The following is a 12,396-nucleotide window of genomic DNA, read 5'->3' on the forward strand; positions in this document are numbered from 1 at the left end:
GCACCGCAGCCATTACAAGTCTTGTCGGTATAGCTGTAATGCAAGCCTTTTAGCCTGTAATGCAACGTCAGTCCCACACACGTAAAATTACGTTTTTTAATGAGACTTCCATAGCGCAGCCATTACAAGTTTTGCGGTGAGGCTAAAAAGCTTGCGTTGCAAGACAAGATCCATTTCGCAATCTGAGACCAGTATTTATAAGTTTTACGCAACAAAACTGTTACATAAAACTCATAACTAATCTGTCACAAAGTACACTAAACACCCATAAACTACCTATTAACCCCTAAACCAAGGCCCTCCCGCATCACAAACACTATATTAAATGTATTAACCCCAACATCGCCACCACTAATTAAATATATTAACCCCTATCCTGCCGCTCCCTGACATCGCCGCCACTATACTAAAGTTATTAACCCCTATTTCCCCGCACCCCAACATCGCCCACACTATAATAAATCTATAAACCGCTATTCGGCTGCTCGCCAAAACCTATTAACCCCTAAACCGCAAGCCCCCACAACAAAATATACTAAATTAAACTTTTAACCCCTAAACTGAAAGCCCCCACATTGCAATAAACTAATTTAAACTAGTAACCCCTAAACATAACGCCCCCCTAACTTTAAATTAAAATTACAATTTCCCTATCTTAAATTAAATTAAAACTTACCTGTCAAATTAAAAAAAACTAAGTTTAAACTAACAATTAAACTAATATAACTATTAAACTAAAATTAAAATAACTACCAATTAAAGAAAACGAAAATACACATTAAAAAAATCCTAGCACTACTATAAAAATTACAAAATATCTAATTACAAAAAATAAAAAATACTAAATTACAAGAAATAACAAACACTAAATTACGAAAAATAACAAACAAAATTATCAAAAATAAAAAAGAATTACACCTAATCTAATAGCCCTATAAAAATAAAAAAGCCCACCCAAAATAAAAAAAACCCTAACGTACAATAAACTACCAATAGCCCTTAAAAGGGCCTTTTGTAGGGCATTACCCTAAGTTAAACAGCTATTTTACCTGTAAAAAAAAACACAAAGACCCCCCATCAGTAAAACCCACCACCCAACCAACCCCCCAAAATAAAAAAGGGCATTTAGCTCTTTTGCATTGCCCTGAAAAGGGCATTTAGCTCTTTTAAGAAAAGCCCAAACCCTAAACTAAAAAAATACCCACCCAAAAAAGTTTAAAAAATCCTAACACTAACCCCCAAAGATCCACTTACAGTTACTGAAGTCCGGATATCCAAGCTGCGAGAGGTCTTCATCCAGGCAGCTCCATCTTCATCCATCGAGGGACGGAATTTTCTTCATCCCTACGGAGGCGGAGCAGTCAAATCAGCCAATAGAATGAGAGCTGCTTAAATCCTATTGGCTGATTTGAACAGCCGAAAGAATTTTAGCAGCCCTAATTTGTATTGGCTGATTCAAATTTTTCAGCCAACAGGAATTTAATGGTACCCCAGTGGCAGACGATCGCATGAAGAGGACCTCCACGTCGGATCAATGGATATCTGCCTGGACCTCCGCCTTGGACCTAAGCCTGGACCTCCGCCCCAAAGAAATCAGCTCTTTTACCTGTAAAAAAAATACAAACAACCCCCCAACAGTAAAACCCACCACCCACACAACCAAACCCCCCAAATAAAAAACCTAATCTCCCCATTGCCCTGAAAAGGGCATTTGGATGGGCATTGCCCTTAAATGGCATTTAGCTCTTTTTCATCTCAAACCCTAAGCTAAAAATAAACCCACCCAATAAACCCTTAAAAAAACCTAACACTAACCCCTGAAGATCCACTTACAGTTTTTGAAAACCGGACATCCATCCTCAACAAAGCCGGGAGAAGTCTTCATCCAAGCAGCAAGAAGTCCTAAAAGAAGCCGGGAGAAGTCTTCATCCAATCGGCAAGAAGTGGTCCTCCAGGCGGGCAGAAGTCTTCATCCAGACGGCATCTTCTATCTTCATCTTTCCGGTGTGGAGCGGCTCCATCTTCAAGACATCCGGCACGGATCATCCTCTTCTTTCGCTTGCTACTGAAGAATGAAGTTTCCTTTAAATGATGTCATCCAAGATGGTGTCCCTTGAATTCCGATTGGCTGATAGAATTCTATCAGCCAATCGGAATTAAAGGTGAAAAAATCCTATTGGCTGATCCAATCAGTGATGTCGGGGAGCAGCGGAATAGTGGTTAATCAATTTATTATAGTGTGGGCGATGTTGGGGTGCGAGGGAATAGGGGTTAATAACTTTAGTATAATGTCAGCGATATCGGGAGCAGCAGATTAGGGGCTAATAGATTTATTTAGGTGGCGGCGATATTGGGAGCGGCAGATTAGGGGTTAATAACATTATGTAGGTGTCGGCGATGTTGGTGGGGGGCAGATTAGGGGTGTTTAGATTTAGGGTTTATGTTAGGGTGTTAGGTATAAACGTTACTTTTTTCCCCCCATAGACATCAATGGGGTTGCTTACAGAGCTTTTGATTCCGCAATCGCAGGTGTTTTTTTCTAACCCGCTCTCCCCATTGATGTCTATGGGGAAAGTGTGCACAAGCACATCAAAGCAACGCTTGTATTTTGTGCGGTATGGAGCTCAACCATATCGAGCGCCAAGCCGGCTGTTTCAAAACTTATAATGGCTGCGCTATGGGGGGTGAAATAAGGCATTTTTTGTTGCATTCGTTAAAAACCCTATAGTGCGCATAACTCGTAATCTACCTGTATGTTACTTAAGGAGCTTTATTGAAATAAAAAATAATATATGTAAAAACATTAATAATTATTACAAATTGTTTTAGATACTATAATATATAAACAGTCATGTATAAAAATATTGGAACGCCTGCATTTCTGTCAGATAATGCACCACTTCACCCAGAAAATTGTTGCAACTACAAATGTTTAGGCATTCATGTTCATTTCTTTTGTTTGTATTGGTATGACACAAAAAATTGAGAAAAAAAAGCCAAATCTGACACATTCAAGGCAAAACTCCAGAAATGGACTGGACAAAATTATTTTAAGAAATACTTGCATTCCAAGTTTGTGATGCTCTTGTTATTTGTAATTAAACTCACCTGTATCAATTAACAGGTGCTGACAATATAGAAATCACACCGGCAACCAGTTAAAATGGTGAATAATTGACTTCAACCTTTCTGTTATGTGTCTCTGTGTGCCACACTGAGCATGGAGAAGAGAAAGAACAGCAAAAAATTGTCTGAAGATTTGAGAACAGAAATTGTGGAAAAGCATGGACAATTTCAAGGTCCAAGTCCATCTTCAGAGGCCGAAAGAGAAACAATTATCAAAGATTGCAACTAAGGATTGTTCGAATGGTGGATAAAGAACCTCAATCAACTTTCAGACCAATTCAAGCTGACCTTCAGGCACAGGGTACAAATGTGTCAGCTCGCTCTATACGTCGCCATCTGAATGAAAAGGGACACTAAGGTAGGAGACCCAGGAGGACCCCACTGCTGACACACAAACATAAAAAAGCCAGATTGGAGTTTGCCAAAACTTACCTGAGGAAGCCAAAATCCTTTTGGGAGAATGTATTGTGGACAGGCAAAACAAAATTAAAGCTTTTTGGTAAAACCCATCATTCTACTGTTTTCAGTGAGGCTTTTAAAGAAAAAATACAGTCACTACAGTAAAACATGGTGGAGGTTCACTGATGTTTTGGGATTGCTTTGCTGCTTCAGGCACTGGATGTCTTGACTGTGTGCATGGTATTATGAAGTCTGAAGACTACCAAATAATTCTGTGGTGCAATGTAGGACCCAGTATCAGAAAGTTGGGTCTCCGTCAGAGGTCATGGGTCTTACAACAGGACAATGACCCAAAGAACTTGTCAAAAAGCACCCAGAAATGGTTTAAGACAAAGCGCTGGAGAATATTAAACTGGCTAGCAATTAGTCCAGATCTCAATCCCATAAAGCACCTGTGGAGAGATCTCAAAACAGCAGTTGTGAAAAGGAACCCTTCCAATCTGAGAGACCTGGAGCAATTACCAATTGGCGAAAGAAGAGTGGTTCAAATTCCAATAGAGAGGTGTAAGAAACTCATTGATGGTTACAGGAAGCAACTGATTTCAGTTATTTTTTTCTAAGGGGTGTGCTACCAAATATTAAATTGAGGGTGCCAATAATTTTGTCCAGTCAATTTTTGGAGTTTTGCGTGGAATGTGTCAAATTTGGTTTAATTTTCTCCACTTTTTTGTGTCATACCAATACAAACAAAAAAATTAAACACGAGGATGCCCAAACATTTGTAATTGCAACAATTTTCTGGGCGAAGTGGTGCATTATCTGACAGAAATGCAGGGGTGCCAATATTATTGGCCATGACTGTATATATATACTGTATATATATATATATATATATATATGAAACAGAGGGTTAACAGCGCTTATAGATATTCCTAAATATTGTATATGGTATGAGTTTCTGGAGAAAAAATAAACAATATGTATATATATATATATATATAGTCTTTGATTAGAGAGCAGAGTGGTAAATCCAAGTGTAGTAGGAATGTATTAGATACCCTTACGAAAAATTACCCCAATCGTATGAGGTAAGTTTGCCGCATTGGAGGATGTATCTGGTGGTTAGTGAATCCTGGATGATATGATCTGTGTTATTCAACTGCCTCTTGGAGTAGAAGGAAGTGTAGGTCCTTCTGTACTGGTCTCTCTTGGAAACTTCCTGTGCTTGTTGCCTCTTGGAGCTGTGCTTTGTTGTCTTGGTATGAAATTTTCTGACCTCAATGTTATGAGGTATGTTAACAGCACACGGGGTTAACCCCTTAAGGACACGGCCATTTTTCAATTTCTTTCCCTTAAGGACCAGGGCTATTTTTACATTTCTGCGGTGTTTGTGTTTAGCTGTAATTTTCCTCTTACTCGTTTACTGTACCCACACATATTATATACCGTTTTTCTCGCCACTAAATGGACTTTCTAAAGATACCATTATTTTCATCATATCTTATAATTTACTATTAAAAATATTATAAAATATGAGGAAAAAATGGAAAAAAACACACTTTTTCTAACTTTGACCCCCAAAATCTGTTACACATCTACAACCACCAAAAAACAACCATGCTAAATAGTTTCTAAAATTTGTCCTGAGTTTAGAAATACCCAATGTTTACATCTTCTTTGCTTTTTTTGCAAGTTATAGGGCCATAAATACAAGTAGCACTTTGCTATTTCAAAACCACTTTTTTTCAAAATGAGCGCTAGTTACATTGGAACCCTGATATCTGTCGGGAATACCTAAATATCCCTTGACATGTATATATTTTTTTTTAGAAGACATCCCAAAGTATTGATCTAGGCCCATTTTGGTATATTTCATGCCACCATTTCACCGCCAAATGCGATCAAATAAAAAAAAATGGTAACTTTTTCACAAACTTTAGGTTTCTCACAGAAATTATTTACAAACAACTTGTGCAATTATGGCATAAATGGTTGTAAGTGCTTCTCTGGGATCCCCTTTGTTCAGAAATAGCAGACTTATATGGCTTTGGCGTTGCTTTTTGGTAATTAGAAGGCTGCTAAATGCCACTGCGCGCCACACGTGTTTTATGCCCAGCAGTGAAGGGGTTAATTAGGGAGCATGTAGGGAGCTTGTAGAGTTAATTTTAGCTTTAGTGTAGTGTAGTAGACAACCCAAAGTATTGATCTAGGCCCATTTTGGTAAATTTAATGCCACCAATTCACCGCCAAATGCGATCAAATTTAAAAAAAAACGTAATTTTTTTCGCAATTTTAGGTTTCTCACTGAAATTATTTACAAACAGCTTGTGCAATTATGGCACAAATGGTTGTAAATGCTTCTCTGGTATCCCCTTTGTTCAGAAATAGCAGACATATATGGCTTTGGCAATGCTTTTTGGTAATTAGAAGGCTGCTAAATGCCGCTGCACATCACACGTGTATTATGGCTAGCAGTGAAGGGCTTAATTAGGGATCTTGTAGGGAGCTTGCAGGGTTAATTTTAGCTTTAGTGTAGAGATCAGTCTCCCACCTGACACATCAGACCCACTGATCCCTCCCAAACAGCTCTCTTCCCTCCCCCACCCCACAATTGTCCCCGCCATCTTAAGTACTGGCAGAAAGTCTGCCAGTACTAAAATAAAAGGTATCTTTTTTTTTTTCTTTTTTTTTTTTGGAGCATATTTACATATGCTGCTGTGTAGGATCCCTCTTAGCCCCAAACCTCCCTGATCCCCCCCCCAAACAGCTCTCTAACCCTCCCCCTCTACATTATTGGGAGCCATCTTGGGTACTGGCAGCTGTCTGCCAGTACCCAGTTTACAAACAAAAAGTATATTTTTTATTTTTTCCCCACTTTTCTGTAGTGTAGCTTCCCCCCCAAGACTAAACCCCCACCCCCTCCCAGATCCCTTCGATTAACATATTTATCCCCCCTCTCTCCCTCTAAATAGAAACCACTGTTCCATAGTGTAATGGTTCCCACCCGCTCCCTCCCCGTGCACGCGCCCGCCCGCCTCCCCTGTGCACGCGCGCGCGTCCGTGCACGCCCCCCAGCAATCCCGCCCACGATCCCGCCCACCGGTAAGCCATCGATCGCCGCCCACCCGCCTCCCACGTCTGCTCCTACCCACCAACGATCGCGGCATCGATGTCCGGTGCAGAGAGGGCCACAGAGTGGCTCTCTCTGCATCTGATGGGAAAAAATGTTATTGCAGTGATGCCTCGATATCGAGGCATCACTACAATAACCGGAAAGTGGCTGGAAACGATCAGGATCACTTCCAGCCGCTTTCAACCCCAACGTCGTACAGGGTACGTCGCTGGTCTTTAAAGACCAGTTTGTGCAAGACGTACCCTGTACGACGCGTGTCGTTAAGGGGTTAAAGGTGATCTCTTATCAGATTCACAGGTTGTTGTGTCCCAGGCCAGTCAGAAATATGTTTAGAGTCAATATCCCATAGATATAATTAAAAATAGTCTTGTCAAGCCAATAAATTTAGGCAATAAACAAGTTGTTTCTCCAATCTGTATTGCTTGTTCAATTAGTGGCTTCAGTGGGATAGACTGTTATAAATGCAGGTATATCCGGTATGTTATATTAGTCAAGCCAGTAATAATAACAGATAGGGTAGTTAGTATGGATGGTAAAGATGCTGGATTACCCAGTAGGTTAGATTAGTATCGATCTAACAGTTCAGGCAGTGAGTACAATTAATAGCAAGTCATAAAAACGATGCATGCATATGAAGCAGGCATTAAAAACAAACAGTTAAAAAGCAATAAAATAGCTAAATATGATACCCTATTCATATTTAGCTATTTTATTGCTTTTTAACTTCAATACCGCAGATCCCCCTACGCCATTTGCTTATCCTATCTTTTCAATGGGATCTTTCTAACGCCGGTATTTAGAGTCTTGGCTGAAGTGAGCGTTAGAAATCTAACGACAGAACTCCAGCCGCAGAAAAAAGTCAGTAGTTAAGAGCTTTCTGGGCTAACGCCGGTTTATAAAGCTCTTAACTACTGTGCTCTACTGTACACTAACACCCATAAACTACCTATGTACCCCTAAACCGAGGCCCCCCCACATCGCCGCCACTCTATTAAAAAATTTTAATCCCTAATCTGCCGACCGCACACCGCCGCCAGCTACGTTATCCCTATGTACCCCTAATCTGCTGCCCCTATATTATATTTATTAACCCCTAATCTGCTGCCCCAACGTCGCCTCCACCTACCTACAATTATTAACCCCTAATCTGCCGACCGGACCGCACCGCCACTATAATAAATGTCACTCCCGCCTCAATAACCCTATAATAAATAGTATTAACCCCTAATCTGCCCTCCCTAACATCGCCGACACCTAACTTCAAGTATTAACCCCTAATCTGCCGACCGGACCTCACCGCTACTCTAATAAATTTTTTAACCCCTAAAGCTAATTCTAACCCTAACTCTAACACCCCCCTAAGTTAAATATAATTTAAATCTAACAAAATAAATTAATTAAATAAAATTAATCCTATTTAAAGCTAAATACTTACCTGTAAAATAAACACTAATATAGCTACAATATAAATTATAATTATATTGTAGTTATTTTAGGATTAATATTTATTTTACAGGCAACTTTGTAATTATTTTAACCAGGTACAATAGCTATTAAATAGTTAATAACTATTTAATAGCTACGTAGTTAAAATAATTACAAAATTACCTGTAAAATAAATCCTAACCTAAGTTACAATTAAACCTTACACTACACTATCAATAAATTAATTAAATAAAATACCTACAATTATCTACAATTAAACCTAACACTATACTATCAATAAATTAATTAAATACAATACCTACAAATAAATACAATTAAATAAACTAACTAAAGTACAAAAAATAAAAAAGAACTAAGTTACAAAAAATAAAAAAATATTTACAAACATTCAAGTTCAATCCGATTGGCTGATCCGATGGCTGATCGGATCAGCCAATCGGATTGAACTTGAATCTGATTGGCTGATTCCATCAGCCAATCAGAATTTTCCTACCTTAATTCCGATTGGCTGATAGAATCCTATCAGCCAATCGGAATTCAAGGGACGTCATCTTGGATGACGTCCCTTAAAGGAACCTTCATTCGTCTTCTAGTCGTCGGAAGAAGAGGATGGATCCGCGCCGGAGGTCTTCAAGATGGAGCCGCTCATCATCGGATGGAAGAACATAGAAGATGCGGCTTGGATGAAGATGTTTGCTGGTCCGGATTGACTCTTCTGCCCGGATAGGATGAAGACTTCTGCCCGAAGATGGAATTCTTTAGCCGTCGCTTGGATCAAGACTTCAGTCGGAGGATGGACGTCACTCTTCAGCCCCCGCTTGGGCTTGGATCAAGACTTCAGCCGGAGGATGGACATCACTCTTCAGCCCCCGCATGGGCTTGGATCAAGACTTCGGAGGCTTGGATCAAGACTTTGGTGGACGGATCGGTGAACCCGGCGTGGTGAAGACAAGGTAGGAAGATCTTCAGGGGCTTAGTGTTAGGTTTATTTAAGGGGGGTTTGGGTTAGATTAGGGGTATGTGGGTGGTGGGTTGTAATGTTGGGCGGGGGGTATTGTATGTTTTTTTTTACAGGCAAAAGAGCTGAATTCTTTGGGGCATGCCCCGCAAAGGGCCCTTTTAAGGGCTGGTAAGGTAAAAGAGCTTTTCTATTTTAATTTTAGAATAGGGTAGGGCATTTTTTTATTTTGGGGGGCTTTGTTATTTTATTAGGGGGCTTAGAGTAGGTGTAATTAGTTTAAAATTGTTGTAATATTTTTCTAATGTTTGTAAATATTATTTTATTTTTTGTAACTTAGTTCTTTTTTATTTTTTGTACTTTGTAATTATTAGTTAGTTTATTTAATTGTTTTTATTTGTAGGTATTGTATTTAATTAATTTATTGATAGTGTAGTGTTAGGTTTAATTGTAGATAATTGTAGGTATTTTATTTAATTAATTTATTGATAGTGTAGTGTTAGGTGTAATGGTAACTTAGGTTAGGATTTATTTTACATGTCATTTTGTAATTATTTTAACTAGGTAGCTATTAAATAGTTATTAACTATTTAATAGCTATTGTACCTGGTTAAAATAAATACAAAGTTGCCTGTAAAATAAATATAAATCCTAAAATAGCTACAATATAATTATAATTTATATTGTAGCTATATTAGGGTTTATTTTACAGGTAAGTATTTAGCTTTAAATAGGAATAATTTTTTTAATAAGATTTATTTTATTTCGTTAGATTTAAATTATATTTAACTTAGGGGGGTGTTAGGGTTAGACTTAGCTTTAGGCGTTAATACATTTATTAGAGTAGCGGTGAGGTCCGGTCGGCAGATTAGGGGTTAATACTTGAAGTTAGGTGTCGGCGATGTTAGGGAGAGCAGATTAGGGGTTAATACTATTTATTATAGGGTTATTGAGGCGGGAGTGAGGCGGATTAGGGGTTAATACATTTATTATAGTAGAGCTCAGGTCCGGTCGGCAGATTAGGGGTTAATAATTGCAGGTAGGTGGAGGCGACGTTGTGGGGGGCAGATTAGAGGTTAATAAATATAATATAGGGGTCGGCTGTGTTATGGGCAGCAGATTAGTGGTACATAGGTATAATGTAGGTTGTGGCGGTGTACGGAGCGGCAGATTAGGGGTTAATAATAATATGCAGGGGTCATCGATAGCGGGGGCGGCAGATTAGGGGTTAATAAGTGTAAGGTTAGGGGTGTTTAGACTCGGGGTACATGTTAGGGTGTTAGGTGCAGATTTAGAAACTGTTTCCCCATAGGAAACAATGGGGCTGCGTTAGGAGCTGATCGCTGCTTTTTTGCAGGTGTTAGGTTTTTTTTCAGCTCAAAATGCCCCATTGTTTTCTATGGGGGAATCGTGCACGAGCACGTTTTTGAAGCTGGCCGCGTCCGTAAGCACCGCTGGTATTGAGAGTTGCAGTGGCGGTAAATTATGCTCTACGCTCCCTTTTTGGAGCCTAACGCAGCCATTCTGTGAACTCTAAATACCAGCGGTATTTAAAAGGTGCGGGGAAAAAAGCCAGCGTTAGCAACGCGGGTCGCTACCGACAAAACTCTAAATCTAGGCGATGGACTTAGTCTACTGTTAAATATTTGTATCTAATAGCTGTCTTACTAGATCTTCATATCACTGACTAGCGCATTAATAGGAGTAACGCTTGTCTCCACTCAATCACATTGAGCGGGCACATTCTACTCATCCCTATATATATATATATGTATATATATATATATATATATTTATATATATATATATATACAGTATATATACATATGCACAATTGTAATCAAAATTATTCAACCCCTATTGCAAATAAGGTTCATTGTCTAAATGTTTAGACTTTCAGCTGTTTGCAATGAACAAATTAAACAAAAGCAATTTAAATAGCTCAACACAAAGATGCCCATTTATCAAGCTCCGAGTGGAGCTTGAGGGCCCTTGTTTCCAGTGAGCCTGCAGGCTTGCCAGAAACACCAGTTATGAAGCAGCGGGTTAAAGACCGCTGCTCCATAACCCTGTCCACCTACTCTGAGCAGGCGGACAGATATCGCCACAATTCAACCCGATCGAGTACGATCGGGTTTATTGACACCCCCCTGCTGGTGGCTGATTGGCCGTGAATCTGCAGGGGCGGCATTGCACCAGCAGCTCACAAGAGCTGCTGATGCAATGCTGAATACAGAGAGCAAATTGCTCTCCGCATTCAGTGAGGTCTGTCGGACCTGATCAGCACTGTCGGATCAGGTCGGACAGACCTTTAATAAATAGGCCTCAAAGAATGCTTCTAGTAGTTTCCCCAAATTGAACTGTAAAATGCAACTTTTAATGAATTCTGCAGTCTCAAATTTTTTAACCCCTTCATGGAAAGCATCTTTAGTACTTAGTAGAGCACCCTTTTGCTGTTATGGCCTGCTGCAAACAAGATGCATAGCCAAGCTTTTGACAGCGTTCCTGAGGAACCTTAGCCCATTCCACATGAGCTATGGCCTCCAGGTGCTGCAACCACCTTCTTCAAATCCCACTTTAGATTTTCTATAGGGTTCAAGTCAGATGACTGTGATGGCAATTGTAGAATCTTCATGGATTTCTTCTGCAACCAAGCCTTGGTGAAATTTGAGGTATGCTTGGGATCATTGTCCGGTTGGAAGGTCCAATGATGACTAAGCTTCAGCTTTCTCACAGACAGCATGACGTTTTCTCCTAGGATTTCCTGCTACTTCAATGAATCCATCTTGCATTCCACACGATGCAGGATTCCAGTGCCAGAGGATGCAAAGCAGCCCCAGAGCCACCACCATGCTAAACTATAGACAGAGTGTTCTTTTCAGTGTGTGCTTTATTCTTCTTCCTCCAGACATATCTCTGATCCATTGGGTGGAAAAGTTCCAGTTTTGTTTCATCGCTCCACAGAACAGAATCCCAAAACATCTGTGGCTTATTTATATAATTTTTAACATATTAGAGCCAAAATGTCTTGTGCTTTTGGGTCAGTAGTAGTGTATGTCTGGGCGTTCTTGCATGGAAACCTTCTGTGTTTAGTACACGTCTTACTGTGCAAACTGAAACCTAAGTGCCAGTTGACACAGTTGGTCTTTTAGCAGTCACTCAAGGGTTTTTCTCAACCTGCCTTATCAGAAATCCGGTTCCAGCCATTAATAGCTTCCTTTTTCTGCCCCGTCCAGTTAATGTAACCACTGTTCCTTTAACTTTGAACTTGAAAACTATGCTTCCAATGGTGTCTTTAGGAACATTCAGTGCCTTCACTATCTTTTTGTATCCT

The sequence above is a fragment of the Bombina bombina genome, chromosome 1 (genome assembly GCF_027579735.1).
Source record: "Bombina bombina isolate aBomBom1 chromosome 1, aBomBom1.pri, whole genome shotgun sequence".
NCBI lineage: Eukaryota > Metazoa > Chordata > Amphibia > Anura > Bombinatoridae > Bombina > Bombina bombina.